The 19,531-nt window shown below is 43.6% G+C and overlaps 1 protein-coding gene across 1 annotated transcript in view; it reads right to left on the bottom strand.

Annotated features, from left to right (window-relative positions):
* LOC142767570 (uncharacterized) overlaps positions 1 to 19,531 on the bottom strand; it is a 455,408-nt gene that overhangs the window by 23,846 nt on the left and 412,031 nt on the right. The window lies entirely within an intron of this gene.

The following is a 19,531-nucleotide window of genomic DNA, read 5'->3' as shown; positions in this document are numbered from 1 at the left end:
AGTTTTTTTTTTCTTGCATTATCACCTACGAAGGTGTTTTCAAAGCGCTCACGTCTTCTACGTATTTCTTTCGGGACTGTTTTTTGCTCAGCTAGTCCCGTTATTGTCTTATCGTACTTGTCCGACACGAGCTGTATTGACTGCTCAATTTTATAAATGCGAAGCATTTTATAATAAGCTTCAAGACTTTGATGATATCTATCTATCTATCTATCTATCTATCTATCTATCTATCTATCTATCTATCTATCTATCTATCTATCTATCTATCTATCTATCTATCTATCTATCTATCTATCTATCTATCTATCTATCTATCTATCTATCTATCTATCTATCTATCTATCTATCTAGCCACCAACGACTTCTTGCTCTCCTGGCCATCTCAATAATGGTACCGATACCAAAATCGGCATGGCATAACGTGACTGGATGTTGAGCATAACTGATCAGTCATAACGTGAAAATCCTCATATTTATGTCATTATGTCAACATTTATATTTCGCTGCCTTCCTGCTCTTGCGGTGGTATTGTTCTCATAACATTTTGAAAAAAAATGGTATGGTACGACATGACTGCATGGCGAATATATGTGACAGACCCTCACGTGGAAAATATAACATGCATGTTCTGGTTTTCATGTTATGACTAGTCATGACTACACGTTACGATCGTGCACTCATGATTGTAACAATCGTGCACTCACGATCGTAGCGAAACGATCGTGCACTCACAATCGTTCCGCTAGTTTCACATATACAAAATTCGGTAATACCGAATCGCAATGGAAGATGAAGGTACATGGTTGGTGCAAATATGGTAATCATGCGATGCGTGTCATGTAACAACATGACAACATGCCACGCTAATGATGCGCTCGCGGCCCTTTCGCTAGCTTCCCATATACCAAATTTGGTATTACGTGACGTGAATTAACGACGAAGATAAAGGACACGTCCAAACATGATAACCATGATATGCGTGTCATGTAAACATGACCACTTGCCACGCTCATAGCGTGCTCACGGCTGTTTCGCAAACTCCACATGTTACGTCACGTGACATTAAATTTGGTATCACGTGACGTGAGTAGAAGACGAAGGCAAATGACACATCTTAGGATGATTGATGATCTTGGCGTGAAAGTAATGTAAGCATATGTTCGTCCATCTCGCAACATTGTGCTGAATTTAAAGTGACATATCACCCTTTCTCATTCGTGCTTCGCATATCACCAATCCTCGCAGTACACGGGATCTCGCAATTTTTCATCACTGTTTTCTTGAGCGGAACCAATTCGTCTAACTCCTGACTTCAGCTGAGGAACTCGCTGTGTTAGAGTTGCACACGGTCCGACTAAGCCAACAGTAGGAGGACAGGCCCCACGCAGGCTGCCGACCTGAAAACAGTGGACGACGAATTAATCTGCGCAGACAGATGAAAATTGCAGATGTGTCGGTTGTGCCGCCATTGCTACCAAAGAGCCGCTGTCCTCAGGACCGAAGATATTATAGCGAAAGTCGGTTATGGTGGTGGCCCCCCAGTGGTGCGATTGTGAGTGCCTTCAGCGGGAGACAGCAGTTTAGCCGAGGAAATTTCTGTGTTAAAGTTACACATGGTCTAATGAACAGATAGTAGAAGGACAGGCGCCACACAGGCTGCCGACAGGACGACACTGGATGATGAATTATACTGTGCAGACAGACGGAAACTAACAGATGTGTAGGTTGTGCCACCGCTGCTGCCAAATTTGTAGCAAAACGCAAACTTTTCCTACAAAGTCATTATATCGAGCAGCAATAAAGTTGCTTTGTGGCACTAAACGAACAACAGTATGCACAAAAGCATCCAAATGCAAACAGCAGTAAGTTAGGTTTAGGCACTGGCAGTTTTTAGTGAAGTAAACGTTTTTCGTCTGGTCAGTTTTCTGCATTTCCCGTCGACGCAGTTGGGTCATCAGACAACCGTTGTTATTTCGACGTCTTGTATGTTTTCGTGTTTGTTGGTGTTGTCTTGCTTCCTTTAGTGTTTGCCCTTTTCTTTCACTTTTTGTAAAAATTCACTTGGCCTATTTAATAAATTAAGCAGTATAGCAGGAATTTTTATGAAGATGCATTTATTGTGAAACGATGCACTCAGGTGAACTTCCTGGGCAAAGCGGCTATGTGGCTGTTTTGACGGATTTTGTCAGAAGTATCAAGATCGACCATGTGCCTTCCGAGAAAATGAAAAACGTGGAAGCTGCTCGCAATAGAATACAATAGCCAACAGAATGTACATCCGGACACGGCCTACCAAAAAACTAGAAAACTGTTTTCGCGACTTCGGGAAGTTTTACCGGTATGAAAAAAAGTATTTTTTGCAGACATTTCAGATATATGTTGGACTATACCCGTGACATGGTCGCCTATCGCTCCACAGTTGAAATGTGCCATCTCGATAGAAGTGCGATACACTAAGCAGCTGCACGAGACGTAACACAGAGAACCCACGACCACGGATATCTTCCTGCAGAAACAGCACAGCGAGCAGGTTCTTCATGGCTATTTTTTTTAAGCGGGCGGCAAAAAAATCAGTGCATTTCAAGCTGCTTGAAGATAATAATGAGGCGAAGCTTTCGGAGGTGATTATTGCGATTAAAGTTGAAAAGTACTGAGACTGATTGTGGTTGTGATACTCACATATTTTTTTATTTAACGAAATAGTGCTGAGACCGATTGCGATAAAGCGGTGATTCTTCTTTATAGCTGATATAAGGTTCCGAGTTCCGGCTGCCCTTTTGACTTCATAATCACAGCTTCATTAGCTATCGTCTCTGGTGTAGAATTTTCTAGTCGGTATTGCCGCCTTGCATCCACTTCAAGTTGTCTCAACTGTGTGTCAGCTTGGCGCATTTCTCGCTTAGTCTTTGCTTCCTTAGCCCTAGTCTGTGGTGTACAACTTTGTTGTCGCTGTCGCCGCTTTGCATGCGCTTCCTTCTCTTTTGTCTTCGCGGTAGCTTCCCGTCGACGGCGACGCTGCTACTCAGCACGTCGCGCTTTACTGCGGAATGTGTGGTATGGAACGTGGTTATATATATATATATATATATATAAATATATATATATATATATATATATATATATATATATATATATATATATATATATATATATATATATATATATATATATATATATATATATATATATATATATATATAGGCAGGCGTGGTGGTTGAGTGGCCGTAGCGTAGCATATAGTCCAGTAGATCCCCCGTGAGCGGTCACAACGTGGTTTATTTCGACGTTTCGGCCTAGAGTCTGGCCTTCATCAGGATTAAAGATACAGTTTGTTGGTGCTCAGCTTTATACAATCTCAAATCAGAGGGCAAGGAAAGAGGAAAAAAAGACAGACAAGAAAAAAAGGCGAAAAAGAAAAAAAAGAAAAAAAGAAAAAGGAAGAAAAAGAAGGAAAAAGAGAAGAAGAAAAGAAAAATAGTATATGATGGACGCCCCTCGGGTGCCCCCCTTCCACTCTTCCTTCCACTTCCCCCCTCCACTGTTTCCTCCACTTCCCCCTTCATCTCTCTCCCCCTTCTCCCCATCACCTTTCTGATGTCAGCGGTCTGTGTATGTTTCCGTTCACTAACGCATTCCTCCCGATCAGACGGCCCCTCCAGGCACTGGCGGTTCGGTGTGGGGCAAAAAAAAGAGCCTTTCAGGAAGTCCTAAGCCTTTAACTACTCGGAGTTCCGTAAACAATTCATCGTAGAAGGAGCGTTGCCGCGTATTGTGGCAGAGGCTGGTAAGCGGGTATTTTAGGAAGTTCTAAGCCTTTAAATACTCCGCGCCTTGTCAACATTTCGTCGTAAAAAGAGGGGTGCCCCGTATTGCGGTAGGTTGTGCAAGCGGGTGCAATGCGAATTCCTTGCCCGCTTCTGGATTACGCGTGTAGTGGGGGCCTCCCGGCTGTGCACAGGGTTGCTGTTGGGCATGTCATGCATGGCACAATTGATTGGGTAGTAAAATAAAACAGAAAACAGACGACAGCTGCACTTAGGAAGAGTAGTTACATTTGGAATTGTTTTGGGTTGTCCAGTGCTTTTCGCAGCTGCAGTGCCGTGAACTCAGTTACTATTTTCATTGTTGTCGTTATTGTTTTCTAATGCTTTAATTGCTGCAAGTGTACCAGGATTCTCATTTATTCCTCTATTGAGGGTGTTAAATAGGTGGATAAGTGTGACTCTCGTTGTTCACGTTCTCGATTTGATTTAAATCCCGTCTCTAAGAGCGAACAGACGACAGCTGCACTTAGGAAGAGTAGTTACATTTGGAATTGTTTTGGGTTGTCCAGTGCTTTTCGCAGCTGCAGTGCCGTGAACTCAGTTACTATTTTCATTGTTGTCGTTATTGTTTTCTAATGCTTTAATTGCTGCAAGTGTACCAGGATTCTCATTTATTCCTCTATTGAGGGTGTTAAATAGGTGGATAAGTGTGACTCTCGTTGTTCACGTTCTCGATTTGATTTAAATCCCGTCTCTAAGAGCGTTACTGATAGTTTGTCGAATGCATGGTCGGGAAGATTGAGATGTTTTGATAGAGGTAGACTTGGGGCTGATTTCGCATGGGCTCTGTGATTATTGAAGCGAACCCTAAATGGTGTTTCTGTTTGTCCAATGTACTGCATACAACACACGTTGCATTCGAGTAGGTATACCACATTAGAGGAATCGCATGTTAGGTTTCCTCGTATGTTAATCGAAAACTTCGATTGCGTGCTGGTTGCTTTGTCTGTTTCTCGAATCGCCTTACATACAAGACATCGTGGCTTTAAACAAGGGCGGCATGAATTATTGGGGGGTGATGTGTTAATTTGGGAGTGGACAAGGGTGTCTTTGAGGTTACGTGGTCCTCGGTAAACGACGCCTGGAGCAGATGGGAATGCGCGTTTCAGACGTTCACTTTGTTCCAGAATGTTGTAATGTTGTTTAAGAATTTTGTTTACATTGGGGAAGTTTGTGCTGTAAGTCAAGCAGAGGTTTGTTTGTTGTGGGTCTTCTCGTGGTGGTCGCTTCATAAGTAAGTCTTCACGCTTTAGTTTTCTCGCTTTTTGAACAGCGTCATTAATTACATGTGGGGGGTATTTTTGTTTCTCGAGCATAAGTTTTAGCCTCTGTGAGCTCGTGTCAAAGTCAGCGTCTCTAGAGCAGATTCGCTTAAACCGGTGAGCCTGGCTGTATGGAATACTGTTTTTACAATGGCGTGGGTGATCGCTTTGGTAATTAATGGAGGTATTGTTGTTGATCCGTTCGTTTGCGATATAGGGTTGTAGAGAGCTTCTCTTTTTCTATCGTTATGGTAACATCAAGAAAATTTACGGTAACTTGCGAGTATGTGTGTGTGACGTGTATGTTCGGATGTACAGCATTGTAAGTGTCGATTAGGCTGCAAAGTTCGTCCTCGCTGTGGGTCCAAATAAGAAAGATGTCGTCTATGTATCTTCTGTGTAACATTGGTTTCAAGGAACTTTGTGCAAGAAATTGAGATTCTAGCTTTCCCATAAATATGTTGGCATAATTAGGTGCCATTTTGGTGCCCATAGCGGTCCCGCTGATTTGTCGAAAATTCTCTTGGTTAAACTCGAATGAATTTAGTTCGAGGACCATCCTCGTCAAAGTTGCAATGGCAGAGAAATCTGGGGTGTTAGATTGTCTATGATTTGTGTACAGGTTTTGTAATGCAGCTATGCCGTCATCGTGAGGAATATTTGTATGTAATGAAGAGACATCAAGAGTAACCAAGTACGAGTTTTTCGGCACACAGATACCTGCAATGTCTCGAAGAAAATGTGTGGTGTCTTGTATGTACGACGCTAGGGTGCATAGAATGTGGCTTATTAGTTTGTCCACGTACCCTGATATGGGTTCAGTTATTGTACCGATGCCTGATAAGATTGGTCGACCTGGGTTACCAGGTTTATGAATTTTTGGGAGGATGTAGAAGCGACCTGGACGAGGGTATGCTGCTTGCATCAGTTTGTGGTCAATGTTGGTTATCTTTTCTGCATCCAACACTTTCTTTAGTTCTGTTGATACGATACGTTTGTATTCGTCTGTCGGATCACCTGGGAGGCGTTCATAAAATCTTGAGTCGTCTAGTTGGCGGTATGCTTTTTGTAAGTAATTGGTTGTATTAAGGACTACAATTGCTCCTCCTTTGTCAGCGGGTTTTATTATGTCTGTCCTAGATGCCAAATTTTTCATACTTATTTTTTCAGATTTTGTCAAGTTTTCTCGGTTTCCTTTCTGTCTGTGGTATTCGTGTACTATATTTTTCTGTACTGCGGTGATATAAAGGTCCAAGCACTTCTCTCGATTACTGTTTGGTGTCCAATCATTTGATTTACGACGGTGAATTGTTTCGTGGTTAGAAGGCCTGTCCAAGAAATATTCGCGCAACCTTAAGCTTCGAGCGAAGTTGTCGAGGTCTCGGAGCAAGTGGAATTCAACGAAAAATTTTGTGGTCGGGCAGAAGCTTAGTCCCTTAGATAGCAGTTTTTCTTCGTCAGGTGACAAGCTCGTGTCCGATAAGTTTACAACCACAGTGTCACAGGGTGTGTTCCTAGATGGGTGCTCGTTTGTACCATTAGTGATTTCCTGGGTGGTGGTGTTGTAGTGATAAAGAACAATATCAGGGAACGCGGGTTTGGGCACATGGTCTCTTTTGAGTTTATGAATTTTTGTGGTCATGATTGCTTGGTATTTATTCTGTTCCAATTCTGTTACTCGCGTGATTTCTTCGTTCGATAAAGTGTTGTCGCGGAAAATTGTGTTGGTCATAGCAAACAGTTTCTTTACCTGCTTATCACTGTGATTAAGAGCGATTTCTGTTAATTTAAGAGATGCCTCAAGGAGGACGTTTTTCCATGTTATTTGGTCGTGTTCATCTAGATTTGTAGCGGCTGGTGTGAGGGAGAGTGTCACACCCTTGGGGGCTATTCTAGCACGAAGGTACACTTGCAATGTTGATTTATGCATTTCATGTCTAATTCGTTTGTCAGCAAGTTTTCGTACTTTAAGGAAAGTGGCACTGCAACTGGGAAGTGATGAGCTGGACTTACATCTCAAAAGTCAATCTTCTTTTAGGTGCGGGGATGGCACTAATGAGGTGCGCAGGTTGTAGTCATGTCCGGCAGGCCTTCGTCGTTGTGGGGAGGATTTCGGCGTTGGGCTCCCGGCGAACGTGTTTGTTGGCAGTTCCGGGGTCCGCAATAGGGGGACGCGGTTTCGTAGTTCGGCAGGCTTCCCTTTGAGGAGTGGTGTAGTGGTGCTGTCGTGTAGTGCTTTTGGTCTCGACATCCGCAATGGAGGGACGCGTGTTGGCTGTTCTGCAGACTTCCCCCCTAGTAGTGGTGCGCTGTTGATGACGGTGAGGGGGTGCGTGTGGCTCGCGGGAGTCACAGTTTCGCTGATCGTCGGGAACTCATCTGTGATGTTGGATGGGTGTGGGGCTCCTGGTGTATGTTGATATACAGAAGTCTTCTCGTGGGTGTCTTGTTGTGTTGAACGTATATTCACGGGAGCTGCTGGTTGAGTCGACCACCCCGTGGTAGCTTCGAAATCTCCACGACCGAGTGCTTTCTTGAGGGTTTCGGCAATCAGAGCGACACCCATAAAACTCGGATGAAGCCCATCCGCAGCAAGAAAGCGTCTTGGTGGCAACTGCTCGAATATGTAGTCAATGTATGACACCTTGCTGGGTCTTTTATTTATTTATTTATTCAGTTACCCTCAAGGCCCGAGGGCATTACAGAGGGGAGTGGGTACATACATACATGTACAGCATACAAAGCAAAATACAACAACTGAAAAATTGCAATCATCACTTGCTACAGGGTTGAACTGAGGCTACGTACAAATAAAATTATTGACGGCAGTTTTAAATAAAGCGGCATCTTTTATACCAACAATATCACAAGGAAGATGATTCCAACATAGAGATGTTTTTGGCACAAATGAATCGTGAAAACACTTGGTGTGCGCTAAAGGAAGTCCTACTTTATGGCGATGATCAATGCGAGTGGAAACGTAAGTTGGTTGGGCCAATAATCTGCCTCTGAGTAACGGATTGGTGAAGTAAATTTTATGGAATATACACAGCCGAGACACTTTCCTGCGAAGAGACAGTACGGGTAATGCTAGTGTAGTTTTCATTGATGTGACTAAAGTGCTTATTTGGGCCGGTTGGTACATGGTCAACGAAGTGAAAAAAACAGCGCGTAACACAGGACTCAGGGCAGAGAAGAGACGGACGAGGCGCTGACTTACAACCAAAAATTTATTTCGTACAGGGGTGTATATATAGCACACGAAACTTGAAAAAAGAGGGAGAGAAGTCGAGTGACATGAAAGAGTAATTTTTGTTATGATTGTATGCGTATAACAAATAAACTGTGATTGCGCAATCATTCGCTTGTCAAATACGCCAATTCCCTGGAGAGGAGCGTTATCGAAGGTGCACTGACACACATATCGCCTTTCTTGATTATGCAGAATGCCTCATAAATCTCACGTGTCCTTTTATCTCTGTAGCGTCGAAGTATCTTGCATTTGTCAAACAATGCACGGCATCCACAAATGGAGCTGTGCGCAGCTAAGTGGCTGCCAACAGAACCCCGCATTAGATTGCGGTGTTCCCTGAGGCGGTCATTTATACAGCGGCCAGAATGCCCGATGTAACAGCGGCCGCAAGAGAGGGGAATTTCATAAATGGCACAAAAACAACATTCAACAAACTTGATTGCGTGTTTTTTATCACACACGCGTGGCCCTCTGTCCTCTCTGTTCACCTGATGGCACATACTAGAGAACTTATTTCTGGCTGAAAAAACAACTCTGATTCCAGCTTTTTGTGCTACCTTTTTTAAACAATGTGACACCTTATGCAAGTAAGGAATGACTGCTGTTCTTGAAAAAGAACTTTTTTCTTGACCACTAGTCGGTTCGGTTAGCTGTTTGATGTCTTTTAAGATACTTTCAGCTATGGAACACAGTATGTTATCCGGGTACCCTGCCTTGCGCAATCTGCGCACCTGTGACTCAAAACTAGTACACAATGTGTGATGGCAAGACCGCATCAGGGCCGCCTTTAGACAGGATTTTGCAATCGCTCGCTTTACAAGTTTTGAATGCGCAGAACTGTAGGGTAGCAAACTTTTTTTGGAGCGGGGGGCATACTGCCAGCACACGTGGTCGGACAAAAAAACTTCAATGTCAAGGAACCGGAGTTTGTTAGCAATGGGGAATTCAGTGGTTAGTTGCAGTGAGCCCAAGCAAGTGCGAAACACATCAACAATTTGATCAGCACGTTGCTGAGCTTCAGAGTGGTTGGACCGGTACAAAATCAAGAAGTCATCAACAAATCTAAACACTTTCACGGCGCTCGTCAGTTGTAGGCAATTAATGAGAGATCTGTCATATTTGGCTAAAAGAATGTCACTTAGGATCGGGGCGAGACAGGAACCTATGCAAACACCTTCTTTTTGAATATAAAGTTTGTCATCATGCTTTATAAATGTAGAACGTAAATAAAAGGTCAACATTTCTAAAAAGTTTCTGACGCTAATTCCGCACGAGTCCTGAAACTTGACGTTCCCATAGCGGTCTATGCAGTCGCTCACCTCTGCGCACACCTGGTCCATCGGCAGGGAATAGTATAAGTCTTTTACGTCCACAGAAAAGAAGCTCACTTCTGAAGGGCACTCTTGTTGAAGAAATTCGGATACTATTTGAGGCTTTCTGATGAGGCAAGGGTCTTCCACAGGAAGGACAGATAGGGAACGCTGCAGGTACCTTCCCACCAGGCGCTGCCATGTGCCCTGTTCCGAGACAATGACGCGGAAGGGAACTTCCGGCTTGTGCGTCTTTGCTGAAAAGAACACTGAAAGGTTCACACCCCTCGCTGCTCTCACTGATGACGCCAGTTTTTGTGGATGCCGTGCATTGTTTGACAAATGCAAGATACTTCGACGCTACAGAGATAAAAGGACACGTGAGATTTATGAGGCATTCTGCATAATCAAGAAAGGCGATATGTGTGTCAGTGCACCTTCGATAACGCTCCTCTCCAGGGAATTGGCGTATTTGACAAGCGAATGATTGCGCAATCACAGTTTATTTGTTATACGCATACAATCATAACAAAAATTACTCTTTCATGTCACTCGACTTCTCTCCCTCTTTTTTCAAGTTTCGTGTGCTATATATACACCCCTGTACGAAATAAATTTTTGGTTGTAAGTCAGCGCCTCGTCCGTCTCTTCTCTGTCCTGAGTCCTGTGTTACGCGCTGTTTTTTCACTTCGTTGACCATGTACCAACCGGCCCAAATAAGCACTTTAGTACAGTTCATTTCTAATACATCGGGCTCTGTTATATCCTACCCCTTTCTCCGCTCTTCCGTTGTGTGTATAAACCTGCTGGCTACTGCGATCTGCAGGACTCGTCTTTATACGTTCGCCTTGAAGAATTCGTCTCTGCCTCCAGATGTTCTTCAACTTTTTGGTGGTTTAGCGCCATCAAAGGGTCATGCTGACAGAATATGCCGAATCTTCCGGTCGGAGGCCTGGCGACAAGTGCGGTTCTACTCGGACTGCCTATATGCTGCAAGCATGGGAAATGCATCGCAAAACAGTGCTCTGAGGGCCTACCGCAGAGACCTGGGTATTGCATCCCGGACAGCGGATTTTCTTTGGAAGATGATATTTGCCAGCCTGCCAAGAAGAAAGAAGCAAACTTGCCAATCTGGACAAGAAGTTGTGACTCTAGGGAACGCAAGCATCCCTCCTGGAGTAAAAAGCGCATTGGAAAAGGGCCCAAAATTTTGCGAGCCACCAAAATTGGACCAAGTAGAGCTTTTGAGCTTAGTAAGGAGCACGGCGGCACGAGCCTCTGTTGATAATAGAGACAGGTGCATTCAAGAAGGCGTGGATTGTTTGTTGCCAACAAAGCAAACCGGAACATCACGTCAACCTTCCGTGATTAAGTCGCTACGCGCTGCAGATCTCAAGCTCCTTCAGGCGGACAAAGAAGGCGGTTTTGTCCTTGCCCCGACAACCGTCTACAAAGAAAAGGCGGACGCTGCTGTCACCGAAAACTTCCAAGTCGCGAATGTAAAACCTTCCAAGGTCAAGGCAACAGCTAGCAAACTTTGTGAAGAGGCTGGCCTTCAAAAACTGGCGTCATCAGTGAGAGCAGCGAGGGGTGTGAACCTTTCAGTGTTCTTTTCAGCAAAGACGCACAAGCCGGAAGTTCCCTTCCGCGTCATTGTCTCGGAACAGGGCACATGGCAGCGCCTGGTGGGAAGGTACCTGCAGCGTTCCCTATCTGTCCTTCCTGTGGAAGACCCTTGCCTCATCAGAAAGCCTCAAATAGTATCCGAATTTCTTCAACAAGAGTGCCCTTCAGAAGTGAGCTTCTTTTCTGTGGACGTAAAAGACTTATACTATTCCCTGCCGATGGACCAGGTGTGCGCAGAGGTGAGCGACTGCATAGACCGCTATGGGAACGTCAAATTTCAGGACTCGTGCGGAATTAGCGTCAGAAACTTTTTAGAAATGTTGACCTTTTATTTACGTTCTACATTTATAAAGCATGATGACAAACTTTATATTCAAAAAGAAGGTGTTTGCATAGGTTCCTGTCTCGCCCCGATCCTAAGTGACATTCTTTTAGCCAAATATGACAGATCTCTCATTAATTGCCTACAACTGACGAGCGCCGTGAAAGTGTTTAGATTTGTTGATGACTTCTTGATTTTGTACCGGTCCAACCACTCTGAAGCTCAGCAACGTGCTGATCAAATTGTTGATGTGTTTCGCACTTGCTTGGGCTCACTGCAACTAACCACTGAATTCCCCATTGCTAACAAACTCCGGTTCCTTGACATTGAAGTTTTTTTGTCCGACCACGTGTGCTGGCAGTATGCCCCCCGCTCCAAAAAAAGTTTGCTACCCTACAGTTCTGCGCATTCAAAACTTGTAAAGCGAGCGATTGCAAAATCCTGTCTAAAGGCGGCCCTGATGCGGTCTTGCCATCACACATTGTGTACTAGTTTTGAGTCACAGGTGCGCAGATTGCGCAAGGCAGGGTACCCGGATAACATACTGTGTTCCATAGCTGAAAGTATCTTAAAAGACATCAAACAGCTAACCGAACCGACTAGTGGTCAAGAAAAAAGTTCTTTTTCAAGAACAGCAGTCATTCCTTACTTGCATAAGGTGTCACATTGTTTAAAAAAGGTAGCACAAAAAGCTGGAATCAGAGTTGTTTTTTCAGCCAGAAATAAGTTCTCTAGTATGTGCCATCAGGTGAACAGAGAGGACAGAGGGCCACGCGTGTGTGATAAAAAACACGCAATCAAGTTTGTTGAATGTTGTTTTTGTGCCATTTATGAAATTCCCCTCTCTTGCGGCCGCTGTTACATCGGGCATTCTGGCCGCTGTATAAATGACCGCCTCAGGGAACACCGCAATCTAATGCGGGGTTCTGTTGGCAGCCACTTAGCTGCGCACAGCTCCATTTGTGGATGCCGTGCATTGTTTGACAAATGCAAGATACTTCGACGCTACAGAGATAAAAGGACACGTGAGATTTATGAGGCATTCTGCATAATCAAGAAAGGCGATATGTGTGTCAGTGCACCTTCGATAACGCTCCTCTCCAGGGAATTGGCGTATTTGACAAGCGAATGATTGCGCAATCACAGTTTATTTGTTATACGCATACAATCATAACAAAAATTACTCTTTCATGTCACTCGACTTCTCTCCCTCTTTTTTCAAGTTTCGTGTGCTATATATACACCCCTGTACGAAATAAATTTTTGGTTGTAAGTCAGCGCCTCGTCCGTCTCTTCTCTGTCCTGAGTCCTGTGTTACGCGCTGTTTTTTCACTTCGTTGATTGATGTGACGCTCGAGGTGCGATGGTAATTTGAAAGGATGAAGCACGCTGCCCGATTCTGCACTTGTTCTAATTCATAGATAAGCGAGTCATGACCAGGGTCCCAAACAGATGCTGCATATTCTAATCTGCTACGTACCAATACTTTGTAGAATAAGAGTTTCAAGGAAACGGGTGCCTGATTAAAATTTCTTCGAAGGTAACCCAACGTGCTATTAGCTTTACCTGCAATATATTCAATGTGTGTCTTCCAAGACAATGTAGAAGTTATGTGGATACCCAGATACTTATAAGAATTTACTACTTCGAGAAGAACATTATTGATATGATACGACCTGATACTAGTGCTGTGTCGGTTAACATGCATGTACTTGCATTTGTTAACGTTTAACGCCATGCCCCAAGTCTCACACCATTCCTGAACCCGATCCATATCAGCCTGCAATTCTAGAACGTCTGAATGACCCTTAATTGCCCGATAAATTACGCAGTAATCTGCGAAAAGACTCACTGAAGAAGTAATGTTTAGAGGCAAATCATTTATATAGACCAGAAAGAGCAATGGTCCCAACACAGAGCCCTGTGGGACCCCAGAGCCAACCGGGACCCTGGGCGAATCAAAGTTATTAACAGTTACAAATTGGGAACGGTTACTGAGAAAAGCAATCACCCACGCGAGGACGTTATCATCTATATTGAGGCTCCGTAATTTTAAAATGAGTAAATCATGAGGTACTTTGTCAAACGCTTTTGAGAAATCTAAAAAGATACAGTCAATGGGTGTGCCGTTGTCGAGAATAGAATGCAAATCATGTATAAAACATATTAGTTGCGTTTCACAGGAAAAGGTTTTACGAAATCCATGCTGCGAATCAGTAAAGAAAGAATTGCCCTCTAAAAAGTTTACAAGCTGCGAATAAGTTACGTGTTTCATAATTTTGCAAGGTATCGAAGTGATTGATACTGGTCTGTAATTTTCCGGACAAAGTTTATCACCTGACTTAAAGAATGGAATAATTCTTCCCACACTCCAATCATCCGGAAGACAACCCGCTTCCAGAGATTGCTCAAATATTTTTGTTAAGATTATGGCGCTGTAGACTTTAGTGTTGATTAAAAACTTGGAGGTAATGTTGTCAATTCCGGCGGAAGACGAGATTTTAAGATTTTCTATTATTTTTTGTACACCTGCTGTGTCGAAACGAATTGCTTCCATCGGGAGATAACCACTAGCTTGACAAACAGGGTTTGAACCTTTGTTGAGGAGACCTGACACTGCCGCCGCGAAGGTGTCACAGAGAATAACAGCGCAGTCATCTTTGTGGATTACCCGGTCCGAAGTTTTAAGTGTTATTTCGCGAGTATCTTTTTTATTCACCACCCTCCAAAATTGTCTCGGGTTGTTGGCTAACATATTGGGGAGTGTGTTATTAAAGTAGGTTTCCTTTGCTGCTTTTGTGGCCCTCCTATATTCCCCATTAGCAACGTAGTAAGAATCCCATCTGGCCTGCGAGTTAGAAACTTTAGCGGACCGAAATAGCCTTTTTTTCTTATTAGCCAACCTTTTCAAAGATTGGCTATACCAGGGAGCATGCTTGTTGGTGGTGACTAGCCGCAGGGGAACAAACGTTTCAGTCAGGTATGCTACTTTTTCTTTGAACAAAATCCAGTTCGAATTAACGGAACGAGCCTCGAATTCATCAAGATAGCTGTCCAGAAATAAACAAAGTTCTCTATTGATGGCATCAAAATCGGCAGCAGCGTAATCTCTAATGCGCTTAGTATAATTTTCATGGTGAGGAACGCAAACATCCATAGTGAAATGGAGCAAAGAATGATCACTTAATTGAGGCAAACAAAGTGGAGACATGAACAGGTCAGGCACGTTGGTTAACACGAGATCTAAAACACTCGAAGTAGTAGGTGTAATGCGGGTTGGTTGGGTGACAATTTGCGTAAAGTTGAAATCAGAACAAAAGCTCAAAAAATTATAACTGTCAGTAGAGAACGGACTTAACTGAGGTACATCACTGGACCAAAATATGTTTGGGTAGTTAAAGTCTCCGGCTAAAAGGACTGGTACATTAGGAAAACGTTCCATAACTAAGTTAACCACATCATGAAGGCTATTAACAAAGCTCGGATCGCAGGGCGGTGGACGGTAGCAGATACCCAAGATAATCTTTTCATAACATGTGCAAATTTCAACAAATATGATTTCTAAATTGGTTACAACAGGCACCAAAGACGAAGAAATATGATCCGCTACAGCAACGAGTACACCACCGCCGCATCTATCACCTCTATCACGACGATATCTTTGGCAGTAGGCCTTGACTGTCTCGTTGAATTAACGAGCGTCCCGGTTGAAGCGGTGCACTAATTAAAGTTAAAGGCTTAGAACTTCCTAAAATACCCGCTTACCAGCCTCTGCCACAATACGCGGCAACCCTCCTTCTACGACGAATTGTTTACGGGCTTAGGACTTCCTGAAAAGCTCTTTTTTTTGCCCCACACCGAACCGCCAGTGCCAGGAGGGGCCGGATGATCGGGAGGAATGCGTTAGTGAACGGAAACATACACAGACCATTGACATAATAAAGGTGAAGGGGAGAAGGGGGAGAGAGATGAAGAGGAAAGTGGAGGGAAGAGTGGAGGGGGGAAGTGGAAGGAAGAGTGGAAGGGGGGCACCCGACGGGCGTCCACCATATATTATTTTTCTCTTCTTCTTCTCTTTTTCCTTCTTTTTCTTTTTTTTTCTTTTTTGCCTTTTTTCTTGTCTGTCTTTTTTCCTCTTTCCTTACCCTCTGATTTGAGATTGTATAAAGCTGAGCACCAACAAACTGTATCTTTAATCCTGATGAAGGCCAGACTCTAGACCGAAACGTCGAAATAAACCACGTTGTGACCGCTCACGGAGGATCTACTGGACTATATATATATATATATATATATATATATATACATATATATATATATATATATATATATATATATATATATATATATATATATATATATATATATATATATATATATGTGACGCATGAAGCGATGGTTGGTAGAGGCAGAGAAGGAAGAAGTGAGACAGAAATAAACATGGTGTATGAGCCAGGCCACGTCGCCAATACATCATAGCGTCACATGAGTCGACAGGATGAAGACCTGGTAGCCACTTCATCAACCGGCCATCATCATCGAACACCTCAGCCAGACGGAGCGACTGAATGTGAATCACGCAAGTGCATCCCAACTCTACACCATGACCAGCATCATGACAGCACCATCGACTGACCTTCCCATCCCCAAGTACACCGGAGCAGCGGATGATGGACCTGTACAGGACTAGTTCAACCTGTTCGAGCTCCACGCTACCGCTGCATCATGGTCGGAACGGGAGATGGTTACGAACTTCAGCGACTACGTCACCGGTGAGGCATTTAAATTTTACCTCACCCACATATTCAACAACGACGAGTCTTGGCAAAAGATAAAAAAAGAAATGATTGTCTGGTTTCAAGACTTTAATGAAGATTCGATTAGAACACACACTCTCAGTGCATTCGAACTCAATCATCGCAGCCATAAGCAGCCTTCACGCATTCGAGCACAGAGCATGAATTTACAATTCCCGTCAGGTGAAGTTAGCCACATGCTCATGGAAAGACCACGCTGTCGTTTTCCCAGCCATCCACCTGGTTCCTCATCCGCGCAAATATCGCCAATGCTTAACTCTCCGCTGCATGAAAGAATTGAATTCACTATTGATGACTCAGATGCATTGATTACTTCGTGCCACATGCGTACTTTTCAAACTGACTTGGTATTCAGCTCAGCAGTTTCACAAAGACAGAAGCATTCACAACCAGCATCTTGTGAAGAAAAGTCTTTTGCAGAAGCGTCTAGTGTTCACCAATCCCAAGATCGAAGCGACGTCAATCCAGTGCACGACCTCATCGCCAACACTGGAAACAAAAGCGTAGGTGCGACTTCCGATGACACAAGTATGCTTCAGGCAACGACCAACAATGAGCTGTTTGTGACAGAAGATTCAAGTGCGCGAAATACCCCACATTGTCTTGTGCCAGAAACAGCTGCATTGGTTGGCGTCGTAGAAGCCTGCGAAGGGCTTGCTAAAAATCCGGAAACACCACGATCAATGTCACACCACAAGCAAGTCGACGAAACCAAGAAACGACAACGTCAACGTATACCTCGACACTGTCAACGACGAGAGAAAACTTCATCAAAACCACTCTTCAGGTTTAAAGAACATTGCGAAAAGACCCATCGTCCTAGATACATTGTCCACCGAAGATCAAGAATGTGCCTTCTATCAAAACATCTGCGACATCGCCATAGAAAAATCTCCAAAAGCCACAAAAGCACCCCTGGTACTCGGCAGAAACACAGGCAGCACCCAATCAAACTCGATCAACGCGCACGCAAGCTGCCTGCACGGTCGGTGCCACGACGAAGAATTCAATGCCTACGATATCCGAACTGTCGATTGTGCACGGCGTTCGAACCTCTTTTGTTCTTTACAAGAATGCCGGCTGCGATTTCAGCTATCTCCATGTCCAAAGCATTCTTGTGTTATCCAGGACGCAACCATCAGCCTCGCCCGCCAGATCTCTTATTGATATCACCGGACTGCCACACTCTCCCCTCAAGTCTTAGCGACGAAGAAGACAACACGTGCATTTTAAAATTTGTGAAACTACCTCTTTATTTTGACATTGGTGAGTTGCAAGCCACTCCTTGTTTACTTTTTCTTGTTTGTAAGTTGTAACTCATGCCTTCTCTCGGGGGGAGGGGGAATCGTGTGACGCATGAAGCGATGGTTGGTAGAGGCAGAGAAGGAAGAAGTGAGAACAGAAATAAACATGGTGTATGAGCCAGGCCACGTCGCCAATACATCATAGCGTCACACACACACACACACACATATATATATATATATATATATATATATATATATATATATATATATATATATATATATATATATATATATATATATATATATATATATATATATATATATAGCGTTGATAGCAGCGCCATCACGTCTACAATTAACCACAGCGTCCTCTGTAGCTTATAAGTTGAAGGTTACATGGAAACTGGTTCAGAAATGTCAGACAGATTAAGACGTGTTACGGACAGATGGGAGACAGCGGACATCATGAAGTCTTAAGGAGCTTCGCCCCTAAAATCCTGCTTGTGGTAGGTCTGCACTGGGTTTCGTCGATTGTTGAGAACTTTCCCCGGCGGTGGCGAATATCCTTACGCTGTGCGATTTAATATTTCTACTTGGCGCTATACATAATCAATAAAATGCGCAAAGTGGACCTCCCCCTCAATGCTGTTTAAGTAATCCTTGAGATAGGTCATAGGCTACCTTAATCGAGCTTAACTACTAGGAAAGTTCTGCCATAAGTACAAGGTCAGTTCTTAAAACGCGTAAAGGGCGAACTTATGGCTGAGGTTGACTGAAGTCATAAGAATAAGTTTAAGATAGGTTTGTGTGTACAGGGGTAAGTCACAGGAACGTAGTCTTCGCCGTGGGGCTCTAGTGTACTTAAAGGGATAATAAAACAGTTCTGAATTAAGGATGCTAGCAATAATTCTATCTCGTGTTAGAGTATGTACAATTCATGTTCCGAATTATCAGATGCAATGCTACAAAATACTGTAAAAAGTTGCAAATAAAGCTTTCGCTTTCAGGGGTCGTTTCGGAATTCAAAAATTGAGAGTTACGAGGTAGAAGCAAAATAAGTGATTCAGTACACATGCCTCAATTGATTATTTTATTATATATTTTTAGAAGCAAAATGCACAGAAAATTGAAAAACACGGAGGACAAGTAATACTGGGTAAGTATCACTGTCAAGAGCAAATGAACAGAACAAGAGAAGTAGAGAGGTGAAAGTACAGTGTTGATGTCACATGTGGTTGCCCAGTCTGTCGGCCTTTTAAAATTAAAGCCGCACTTTTGTGGCTTTCAGCAACCTTGATATTGCGACAAAGTAGGAGAGACAACAACGCCAAAGAGGGTCGCAAGTTGACAGGCAATACAAATACTGAACTAGTGGTGTCCTGATAAACCTATGCTTATTAATGTTGCAACCACACCCTGACGCATATACAGTAATCACAATATTCCCAACGTTTAACCTTCATCTTCTTCATCTGTATATAATCATCATCACGAAAAACGTCGTATACGTTTGAAGCGTTGATCAGGCGATTCGGCTTAATAAACGCCGTCGAGACTCCAACGCTGCTACTGTCTTACATAGTGGTGGAGGCTACTTCGATCCCCATGTCCTATCCGACGTCACGTTCGCCGGGAGTTTCGTTCGGGTCGCCGCTTGCTTGCCCGTACCGCTGTCATGGCTCAAGAACCGCTGCCCGAAACATCCAGCATCCCTGTTCAACAAACTATTTCTGCGTGGATCATCAACGCCTGGCAGCGCAACCCACTCATCTTCTCTGGTCTTACACGCGACGACGTCGAGGTATGGCTGAAAGAATACGACATGACTAGTGTTTATAAACAATGGGATGAGCCACGAAAACTTCTT

Source organism: Rhipicephalus microplus, chromosome 7, assembly GCF_043290135.1.
Source record: "Rhipicephalus microplus isolate Deutch F79 chromosome 7, USDA_Rmic, whole genome shotgun sequence".
Taxonomy (NCBI): Eukaryota; Metazoa; Arthropoda; class Arachnida; order Ixodida; family Ixodidae; genus Rhipicephalus; species Rhipicephalus microplus.
The sequence above is the reverse complement of the archived record's forward strand: the minus strand, read 5'-3'. Positions and strand labels throughout refer to the sequence as shown.